The following is an 11,332-nucleotide window of genomic DNA, read 5'->3' as shown; positions in this document are numbered from 1 at the left end:
GAATACCCCTCTTCTTCGGAGTTGGTTTAGGAATAGGCTCAGGAATTGGCTTCGAAGGTGTCCAATTATTTTCATTTGTCAACATATTAGTCAATAGAATTTTAGCTTCATTCGGTGTTCTTTCCCTGAAAACAGAACCAGCACAACTATCCAGGTAATCTCTGGAAGTATCGGTTAGTCCATTATAAAAGATATCAAGTATTTCATTTTTCTTAAGAGGATGATCAGGCAAAGCATTAAGTAATTGGAGAAGCCTCCCCCAAGCTTGTGGGAGACTCTCTTCTTCAATTTGCACAAAATTATATATATCCCTTAAAGCATCTTGTTTCTTATTAGCAGGGAAATATTTAGCAGAGAAGTAATAAATCATATCCTGGGGACTACGCACACAACCAGGATCAAGAGAATTAAACCATATCTTAGCATCACCCTTTAATGAGAACGGAAATATTTTAAGGATATAAAAGTAACGAGTTCTCTCATCTTTAGTGAACAGGGTGGCTATATCATTTAATTTAGTAAGATGTGCCACAACAGTTTCAGATTGATAGCCATGAAAAGGATCAGATTCAACCAAAGTAATTATATTAGGATCAACAGAGAATTCATAATCCTTATCGGTAACACAAATAGGTGAAGTAGCAAAAGCAGGGCCAGGTTTCATTCTAGCATTTAGAGATTTCTTATTCCATTTAGCTAATAACCTCTTAAGCTCGTTTCTATCCTTGCAAGCTAAAATAGCTAAAGAAGCTTCTTGATCAAAAACATAACCCTCAGGAATAACAAGTGATTCTTCATCATCACTTTCATCAGTATTACCAGATTCAATATTTTCAATCTCTCTAGCCCTAGCAAGTTGTTCATCAAGAAATTTACCAAGTGGCACAGTAGTATCAAGCATAGAAGTAGTTTCATCATAAGTATCATGCATAGCAGAAGTAGCATCATCAATAACATGCGACATATCAGAACGAATAGCAGAAGCAGGTATAGGTGTCGCAAGCTTACTCAAAACAGAAGGTGAATCAAGTGCAGAGCTAGATGGCGGTTCCTTACCTCCCCTCGTAGTTGAGGGATAAATCTTGGTTCTCGGATCTTTCAAGTTCTTCATAATGATAAGCAGATATAAACCCCAAGTGACTCAAAGAATAGAGCTATGCTCCCCGGCAACGGCACCAGAAAATAGTCTTGATAACCCACAAGTATAGGGGATCGCAATAGTTTTCGAGGGTAAAGTATTCAAACCAAATTTATTGATTCGACACAAGGGGAGCCAAAGAATACTCTCAAGTATTAGCAGCTGAGTTGTCAATTCAACCACACCTGGAAACTTAATATCTGCAGCAAAGTATTTAGTAGCAAAGTAATATGATAGTAGTGGTAACGGTAGCAAAAGGTAACGGTAGTAAAAGTAATGTTTTTGGTATTTTGTAGTGATGATAGCAATATCAACGGGAAAGTAAATAAGCGAAGAAACAATATGTGGAAAGCTCGTAGGCAATGGATCGGTGATAGAGAATTATGCCGGATGTGGTTCATCATGTAACAGTCAAAACCTAGGGCGACACAGAACTAGCTCAAGTTCATTGATATCATGTAGGCATGTATTCCGAATATAGTCATACGTGCTTATGAAAAAGAACTTGCATGACATCTTTTGTCCTACCCTCCCGTGGCAGCGGGGTCCTTACGGAAACTAAGGGATATTAAGGCCTCCTTTTAATAGAGTACCGGAACAAAGCATTAACACTTAGTGAATACATGAACTCCTTAAACTACGGTCATCACCGGTAAGTATCCCGATTATTGTCACTTCAGGGTTAACGGGTCATAACACATAATAGGTGACTATAGACTTGCAAGATAGGATCAAGAACATTCATATATTGATGAAAACATAATGGGTGCAGATATGAAATCATGGCACTCGGGCCATAGTGACAAGCATTAAGCATAGTAAAGTCATAGCAACATCAATCTCAGAATATAGTGGATACTAGGGATCGAACCCTAACAAAACTAACTCGATTACATGATAGATCCCATCTAACCCATCACCGTCCAGCAGGCCTACGATGGAATTACCCACGCACGGCGGTGAGCATCATGAAATTGATGATGGAGGATGGTTGATGATGACGATGGTGATGGATTCCCCTCGCCGGAGCCCCGAACGGACTCCAGATCAGCCCTCCCGAGAGGTTTTAGGGTTTGGCGGCGGCTCCGTATCGTAAAACACGATGAATTCTTCTCTCTGATTTTTCTCTCCCCGAAACACAATATATGGGGTTGGAGTTGGAGTCAGAGAGGCACCGGGGGGCCACGAGGTAGGGGGGCGCGCCCCCCACCCTCGTGGACAGGTGGTGGGCCCCCTGGCCTTCATCTTTTGGAGGTATTTTTCATATTTTCCAAAAAGTTGCTCCGTGAAGTTTCAGGTCATTCCGAGAACGTTTGTTTCTACACATAAATAACACCATGGTAATTTTGCTGAAAACAGCGTCAGTCCGGGTTAGTTTCATTCAAATCATGCAAGTTAAAGTCTAAAACAAGGGCAAAAGTATTTGGAAAAGTAGATACAACGGAAACATATCAGAGAGCAGATTGATATATAAATAAATCAAGGAAAGATGCACCAACACGCCGATGTGGCTAGTGTGGAATGGATGTAGCTGAAGTGCGAGACGTGTCACGCACCTTCAACTGTTCTTGTGCCATCTCAGCCACACTGCATGAGTCACTGTGGCTTGCGCACGAGACCACAATGCTATGTATAAAGATCAATCGGCTTGTATCATAGGAATGAATACCAACCATATAGATTTTTAGCATAAGGGTAACTGCAATTGCTTCATATAGCACTAAAAGTATATTTCGTTTCACTCAAAATATATTTCTCAGGCTATTTTGATGAGGTCAGGGAGGGATGTGGTTGCACGGGCACATTGCTAGTTGAGAATTGAATGCCCAAGATTCAAATGTTGATGTGAAATAATCTGCCGTTGGATGGTTAGGAGGACAGTGGTATCCCCAATCCACCAGGGTTCAAGTCCTGATGCTCGCATTTACCCCAGATTTACTTCAGAATTTCGAGCGATGCGCGTTCAGTGGGAGGAGACGTTCCCGTCAACTACGAGGTGCCTACGGTGACTTTGTAAAATCTCAAGATGATATGCCAGCTCAGTCTCTTGGAGGTGCTCAGAGGGTAGGGTGTGTGTGCGTGAATCCATAGGGGTGGGTGTATGCTCATATATATGAGGGCTTGCATTTGTACTGTGTTAAAAGAAGATTCCAATGTTGATAGAAAAGAGACACTACAATATATAAATAAAGAGAAGCTCATGAGACCAACCAATAAAAGGCTAAAACGCGATGGTGCACACTACTCACATGGGCCTAGACAGGAAATCCGGCCCAACTTGGGGCCCGTAGAAAACGGGGCCCTGTGCAAGCGCACAACTCGCTCATGGCCATGGACGACCCTCCTGAGGGGTCAGAGGGAGAGGCGCCGGAGGCTGTTGCCGCCTTGCAGCCCATTATGCTTAAGCCTAGGCCTACCCTCAACTAGAGGAAAACTGTCGAAGCGGCAGGTAGGACGGCGACAACGCATACCACGAAGGCAGGAAGGAACACACTTTCATGAGCGGTGGAGAGAGGCATGGCAGTATAGGGGCACATGCCTGGAAGGTACTCCCTCTGATCCATTTTTTTTTAAACACGGTGCCTTTGGGCCTGATTCATTAAAAAGGGTAGAATAGAGTTGTCTGGCTAATTAGCGGAAATGCAATAAAAAAAGTAACATCATGCCCACAATAAGGGCACACAACCAACCAACACACTTGCAAGACGACACACACCATCGAGGAGACGACACCATATCGAGTTGCATGCAATGTCATCATCGTCACATGTCCCTGAGCAACTGACTTCGATTTCGCCGTAGACAATCTATCAAGACCCCGATGAACAAACGACACGCGAGGACCTCAAAGGCCCAAGCAAAACAATTGACCATCAACGTCGAGAACATGAAGTTCTGATTTTTTTGCCACGAGTTGCTACGCAGGGTTCCTACACTATCCCTGAAACGAGTAGCAGTGATCTTTCCAGGTACATGAACCTAAGCCACATCCACGATGGCCCAACCACATAGGTAACCATTGCAGCGATGTCGATAGTGACATTCAGGGCAGTTCATGAGCATGTCAAGGACTAGACAACAATAACAGACGAGTTGATGATCTGCCCAAACTAGTATACAGATGGCGGGTGGGCATGTGCGGCGCTCTTGTCTACCTTGGTATGTTAGCTACGATAATCCGGTCATGGATGAGATAGATCGTTGGGAGCTTCCTGACACATCCAATGCTTAGGATAGAGCATTTGGCACGAGGAAGAGATGTAACATGTTGTTTGGGTGAGGAGGAGAGTTGTATGTGTGTGGAACACTTGACTAGTGACACGGAAAAGTAAGTAAATATGACATCTACAAAGCTAAGGATGTGCATCATCTCTCTTATACAATAAGCACCAAGGGAGGCAGGTGGCTGGATACATCATTCATTAATAAATATAGATAAATTGGATAATGTCGAACGTATGCATCAGCGCAAACCATCTTGATAATTAAATGCCCAAGATTTCAATGTTGATAGAAAAGACACACTACAATATGTAAATAATGTGTATTATGGGAAGCAACTGGCCAGATGAATCTTTCATAAATAAAGATAGATTGGGAGTGACGAATGGTGGTACTTCAGCACAAACCATCTTAGGTCCTCAAGATTTCATGTTGATAGAAAAGGTAAGGTAAAATATGTAAACAATAACCATGAATAACACAAATGAATGCTAGCACAAAAAATGTTTATGTAGCTAATACTTTTGATAGGGTTTTCTTCGCCCCCATGAGCCAGACACTACTACAAAAATCATATAGACGAGCCACCAAAAACCCTCTAATGTGACCGTTAGGACATCCGACAGTCAGGAACTTTCAATTGTTAGTGATTCATCGTGTAGTTCAGGAGAGTAGTCTCAAAAGTGAAAGGAAACATCCAACACAATTATGACGCTTACCATTTAAAAGAAAAAAACAAAAGCATGGCCACATAGCGTACAATACAATTCTTTTCGATACTTGTGTTACTACTTAAATAGTAATCATGGAACAAAAAATGAGTATAGATAGACATGGTCGGTCTAGATTACCGACAAGTAATCTGTTTCTGCCCATGCGAATGCAGGTTCACAATGTTGTCCACATGGTTCTGATGGATCAGCCGAAGGTCGCCCTCAAAATGCTGAGGAGATTCAAGCAAGGGAAACTCAAGGAGGTGGTTCCGGAAGAGGACCATCGACGATGCTCTCTGAGCCGCGATCTAAGCTTCACTGACTCTGAAAATGGAAAAACGTGCTAGGTTGTGGTCTCAAGTAGTGTTTGTCTCTAGCTTCATGTCTTCCTTTCATGTGCCCTCTTTTCCCCTTAACATTTCAGCTAGATATGTATAGCCCTAATCTTCTATTCCTAAATAGCTACAACCCATTACCTATTTTTACTAGCCATGCAACCATGACAGTAAGCAAGTCATGCATTTAAGACATAAATTACAATTTTTTGCATTACTCTATGCATGCAATATGGTGTCACATCATCAATTCATGCATACTAGTCATAAGTTATTTTTTGCGTTAGAGTTCATCGTTATTATTTTATTAAATATTTTTCTAACTGTGGTTTTTTTTTCTCTTTTTATATGTTCCGTATCTTTAGTTTTTAAGCTTACAATTGTGTTTCATTACTTAGAGGTTTTATTGGCAACTATTTGTACATTTGTTTAGCAAAATTCCTGCAGCAAATGCGCGCGCGGGGCATCATCTAGTAACAACAACGTTGGGCCTGAAATATAGCTACACGATGTATAGTTGACGGTGATGACGGATGACACCATGGGGTGGGGGTATGATGTTTCGGAGCCTTGCCTGATGTTTTAATCATGTCCACGTGTGTGTCTCTTTCTTTATTGCTTTGATCTGGTAAAAGAAATACTTTTGGATTTTGATTCGTCTTGGAAAGGATTGTGCAATCTGATTTTCTTGTGCAATCTGTTGCATGATCTGTACAATTACTGATGGCGAATTACACACAAAGGCTCATCGGCCCCTTCTTCCAGACAAAATGCAAACCACTGAATTGATGTTGTAGCTACTTGCGACGTTGTAGTCGTTCTCTTGCCTAAAATTCGCAGGGGCACACAGGTGTGGGGGCAAACATCTGCCCAACCCTGTCCGGACGCTTGATTGCCTCACGATTTGTAAAGTCGTTGGATCTCCAGAAGCACACATCAAGTTACAGTATCCCAAGAGATTGCACTTTACAAAATGGGGACCATACATGCGGTCAGGTTACAGCATGTAGCAGAAATTCCAAATGCAGATCATATACACGAGTTAGAAGACATAAAAGATTTATTTTTTGACAACAACGGTCCATTATTTTGATCCGCTCGAAAACTAATTCAAAAGTTCAGAGAAAAAAATGGTTCTACTCATGTGGCCTAGGAACACGGAGACACCATGAACAAACAAGGGTACTTGCTAGATGTTCGGCAGGACGCACATGGCACTCGCATCACGGATAGAAAGAGCTATATGCGCACTCGATCGTGGACCTCAATGTTATGTATAAAGATCAATCAGCCTGTCAGAGGAACGAACACCAACCATGTCAACTTTTTTTAGCATCATGATAACTAGTAATTGCTGCAAAAAAATTCTACACTTACAGCCCTTCACAATATCACGACTCCTACTCTATCCCAGAAATGAGTGCTAGCGATCTCTGCAGGTACAGGAACCTAAGCCATATCCACGATAGACCGACCGCGTAGACAACGAGCACCGCAATGTCGATATTGACGGTCAGGGCGGTACATTAACATGCCAAGGACCAGAACAACAATCATAGACGAGTTAATGATTAGCTCGAGCTCGTATATAGATGGCAGGTGGGCGTGTGCAACGATCTTCTCTACCTTGGTATGTTAGCTACGAGAATCCGCCCGTGGATGAGATAGATCGTTGGGAGTTTCCTGACACCTCTGATGCTTCCGATACAGTAATTGGTAAGCCGAGAACATGAGGAGTAGATGTAACATGTTGTTTGGGCTAAGGGGAGAGTTGTGTGTGAGCAGAATACTTGATTGGTGGCACGGAAAAGGAAGTATATATGGCATCTACAGAAAGGATGTGTATAATGTCTCTTATACTCCCTCCGTTCTATAATGTAGTGCCTATAGATTTTTTGAGAAGTCAAACTTTGCAAACTTTGATCAAGTTTGTAGAGAAAAGTATTTACATCTACAATACCAAAAATATATAATATGAAACTACATCTTATGATGAATCTAGTGATATATGTATGTTTCGCACTCTAGATGTACATATTTTTCTCCACAAACTTGGTCAAAGTTTGTGAGGTTTGACTTTTGAAAAAATCTATAGGCACTACATTATGGAACGGAGGGAGTATAACGGGCACTAAGGGAGGCAAGTGGCAGGATAGATGTTTCATTAATAAAGATTGATAGATAGGATAATGTCGAACGTGTGCGTCAGCACAAACCATCTTGAGTATTAAGTGGCCAAGATTTCAATGGTGATAGAAAATATACACTACAATATGTAAATAATGTGTAGTATGAGAGGTAGGTGGCCGGATGAATCTTTCATAAATAAAGATAGCTTGGGTAATGACGAATGGTGGTACTTGAGCACAAACCATCTTAGGGGCCCAAGATTTCATGTTGATAGAAAAAGGTAAAGGTAAATTATGTAAACAATAATCATGAATAACACAAACCAATGCTAGCACAAAAAATGTTTATGTAGTTAATACTTTTGATATGGTTTTTCCCCCCATGAGCCAGACACTGCTACAAAAATCGTATAGACGAGCCGCCAAAAACCTTCTCCTGTGACGAGTAGGACATCCGGCAGTCAACTACATCCGATTAGTAGTGAATCATCGTGTAGTTGAGGACAATAGCCTGTAAAGTGAAAGGAAACATCCAACACAATTATGATGCTTGCCATTTAAGTGGAAAAAATGGAGGCATGGCCACATAGCGTACAATTCTTTTTGATATTTGTGTTATTACTTAAATAGTAATCAAGGGTGAACAAAAATGAGTCTAGATACACATAGTCGGCCAGATTACTGACAAGTAATCTGTTTCTGCCCGTGCGAATGCAGGTTCACAATGCTGGCCATCGAAATGCTGATGAGATTCACACAAGGGAAAACAAGGAGGCAGTTTCGGAAGAGGAGCCATCGACAATGTTTTACGCTGCGATGTGAACAACACTGACACCGAAAAAGGAAAAACTCACTAGGTTGCCTGCACGCGTTGCCATTGAGGTCTCAAGGAGGGTCTGTCTGCATCATTTGAACCTAGTGCCCTCTTTTCCCCCCTTAGTGTTTCAACTGGATATCCCCCGCAAAAAAAATGGATATGTATAACCCTAATAACAACAAAGTTGGCCGTGAAATGTAACTTCATAATGTATGCTTGATGGTGATGATGGATGGCACCATGGGGGGCCATGTTTCAGAGCCTTGCCCGATGTTTTTAACATTGTTCATCTCTCTCTCTCTCTCTCTCTCTCTCTCTCTCTCTCTCTCTCTTTCTCTCTCTCTCTCTGATCCGGCAAAAGAAATACTTTTGGATTTTAGTTCATCTTGGAAAGGACCATCGTCTTTGATGTCCTTGTGTAATCTACTGCATGATCTACACGATTACTAAGAGCATCTTCAACAGCCGCGCTACGCGCCGTGCGCAAAAAACTACTTTGCCGCGTGCCCTTCGCCCGGTTTTGCGTGGCCGGCAGCGCTGGCTCCAACAGCCGCGCTAAAATGTAGCGCGCGCGCGCCGCTCCAGCAGTGCGCAAAAAATGCAGCGCGCGCGACTCGCCGGGGTATTGCATATGTTGCATTTTGGACACAAAATGATTTTGAAACCTTCAAAATGCAATGAATATGACATATAAATTTCACACAAACAAGTTGATGAATAAAAGTTCATGCCCACAAGTTCAAAATCATGCCCACAAGTTCATCCAACCAAGTTCAAAATGCAAACCAAGTTCTTCTTCGCAGATGTCTTGTCCTTCTTCGGCCGTAGCGCATTGGGGAGCTTCGGGGGGGGGGGGGGGGGGGGGGGGGACGGCACGGGACGGCACGGGGCGGCGCCGGCGCGACGCCACCCGCAGCCGTGGTCATCCGCGGCGGCATGAAGAGGCCGATGCTTGGAGGAGCTCCGGCGATGGCGAGGCCAACGCTCCCCGCGCTAGGGTTTCCGGCAGCGAGGGAGGGGTCGTGGCTGTAGGATGGGGTGAGCGGGGTGCCGGCGCGTGGGTCCATCGGGTCAAGTTCGCCGGCGCCGGCGCGCGCGGGGCGAAGGTGGTGAGGAGGAGAGAGTGCGGCGCGAGCGCTCATGTGTGCCGCCCGCGGAAGTCGACGCCCTAAATACACAGCACGAGTTGGCGTTTCGGACCGCGCGCCCAACTACATATGCCCCGTGTGCGGTTATTGCGCGCCCGCTGGAGCTTGTCTACAGGTTGCGCGCGTGCTAAAATGACAAAATTTGCGACGCGGCGCTTGTTTAGCGCGGCGGTTGGAAATGCTCTAACGCTAAATTACACGTAAAGGCTCATCGCCCCTTCTTCCAAACAAAGTACAAACCAATGAATCGCTATTGTAGATCCTGGCGTTGTACTAGCTCTCTTGCCACCCCTTCTATGTTTTCATGATGTATCCTTGAGCAAAACATGAATTGATGTTCAGAACTTCAAACAAAAGTGGTCCTCAAATTTGCCAACAAAGGTTCATAACGGCTTGGTACAATGTTTATCCAACGAGTCCAGAACACATGAAGTATTCAAGTAATGGAACTGTTGTGACATGAAAAAAAATCTAAGTTTATATTGCATGAAGAGGGAAATAGACTGGTAGGAAAATAAAACAGAAGCCCCCGGTGAGGATCGAACTCACGACCTTTCCCTTACGAAGGGAACGCACTACCACTATGCTACGGAGGCTTTGGCCAAGAGTGCAAATCTTGTTACCGTATTAATAGTAGAACTCTTAGCAATGGAGACCCCCATGAATTAATTAATGTGAAAAGGTTACAACATATGCCGAAAAATTCTAAACGTGGACGCACGTTCTGAGTTGTGACCAATCAAAGTACACTGCTCGTATAAAGATATTTTTTGACATGTCACACAGAGGGAGTATGTATAAAGATCAATCAGCTCGTATCACATGAATGAACACCGACCGTAATTTCTAGTATAAGGATAACTAACAGGTGCTACATATTTTTGTTCATATCCTACAAAGCTGCACAATCCCACGATTCCTACTCTACCCCTGAAACAAATAGCAACGATCTCTGCAATTACAGATACTATTAAGCCATATGATCCACGACTGATCGACCACCACGTAGGCAAAAAGAGCACTGATGTCCAAAGTAACGGCCAGGGCAGTGCAGGAGCGCGCAAGGACAAGACAACAATCACGGGCGAGTTGATGCGTAATATCAGATCGTATACAGAGGGCTGGCGAGCGTGCCGGCCGCCGGAGTTGTCTACCTTCGCATGTTAGCTACAACAATCTGGCCTTGGATGAGATAGATCCTTGGGAACTTCCTGACATCTCCCATGCTTAGGATAGAAAAATTGGTAAGCCGGGGGATTGTAATTAACATGCTGTATGGACGAGGAGGAGATTTGTACTTGAGTGGAACATTGACTCGTGGCACGGGAAGAGTAAGTATATATGGTATCTACAGAGTTAAGGATGTGTATCATCTCTCTTATATAAAAATGGTGCAAGGGAGGCAGGTGGCGGGACAAATCTTTCACTAATATAGATAAATTGGATAATGTCAAATGTGTACGTTAGCACAACCATCTTATTGAGAAATAAATGCCCAAGATTTCCATGTTGATGGGAAAGATACACCAGAATATATGTAAACAGTGTGTAGTATGGGAGGCAGGTGACCAGATGAAACTTTCGTTAATAAATCATATAAATAAAGATATATTGTGTAAAGATGAATGGTGGTAGGTGAGCAGAAAACATCTTAGGGGCCCAAGATTTCATGTTGATAAAAAAATACTAAAATATATAAATAATAATTGCGAGTAACATAAATGAAAGCTAGCACACAAAATTGTATAGACGAGCGCCAAAACCCCTATGCTGAAGGTGAAAGGTGAAAGGAAACATCCAACAATTGTGATGCTTGCCATTTAGAAGAAA

The 11,332-nt window shown here is 43.0% G+C and overlaps 1 non-coding gene across 1 annotated transcript; it reads right to left on the bottom strand.

Moving 5' to 3' along the window:
- Positions 1-10,026: 10,026 nt before the first annotated feature.
- TRNAT-CGU (transfer RNA threonine (anticodon CGU)) lies at positions 10,027-10,098 on the bottom strand. Its single transcript has one exon. It is a non-coding gene; the product is annotated as a tRNA-Thr (tRNA).
- Positions 10,099-11,332: the final 1,234 nt, after the last annotated feature.

The sequence above is a fragment of the Triticum aestivum genome, chromosome 6A (genome assembly GCF_018294505.1).
Source record: "Triticum aestivum cultivar Chinese Spring chromosome 6A, IWGSC CS RefSeq v2.1, whole genome shotgun sequence".
NCBI classification, from domain to species: domain Eukaryota; kingdom Viridiplantae; phylum Streptophyta; class Magnoliopsida; order Poales; family Poaceae; genus Triticum; species Triticum aestivum.
The sequence above is the reverse complement of the archived record's forward strand: the minus strand, read 5'-3'. Positions and strand labels throughout refer to the sequence as shown.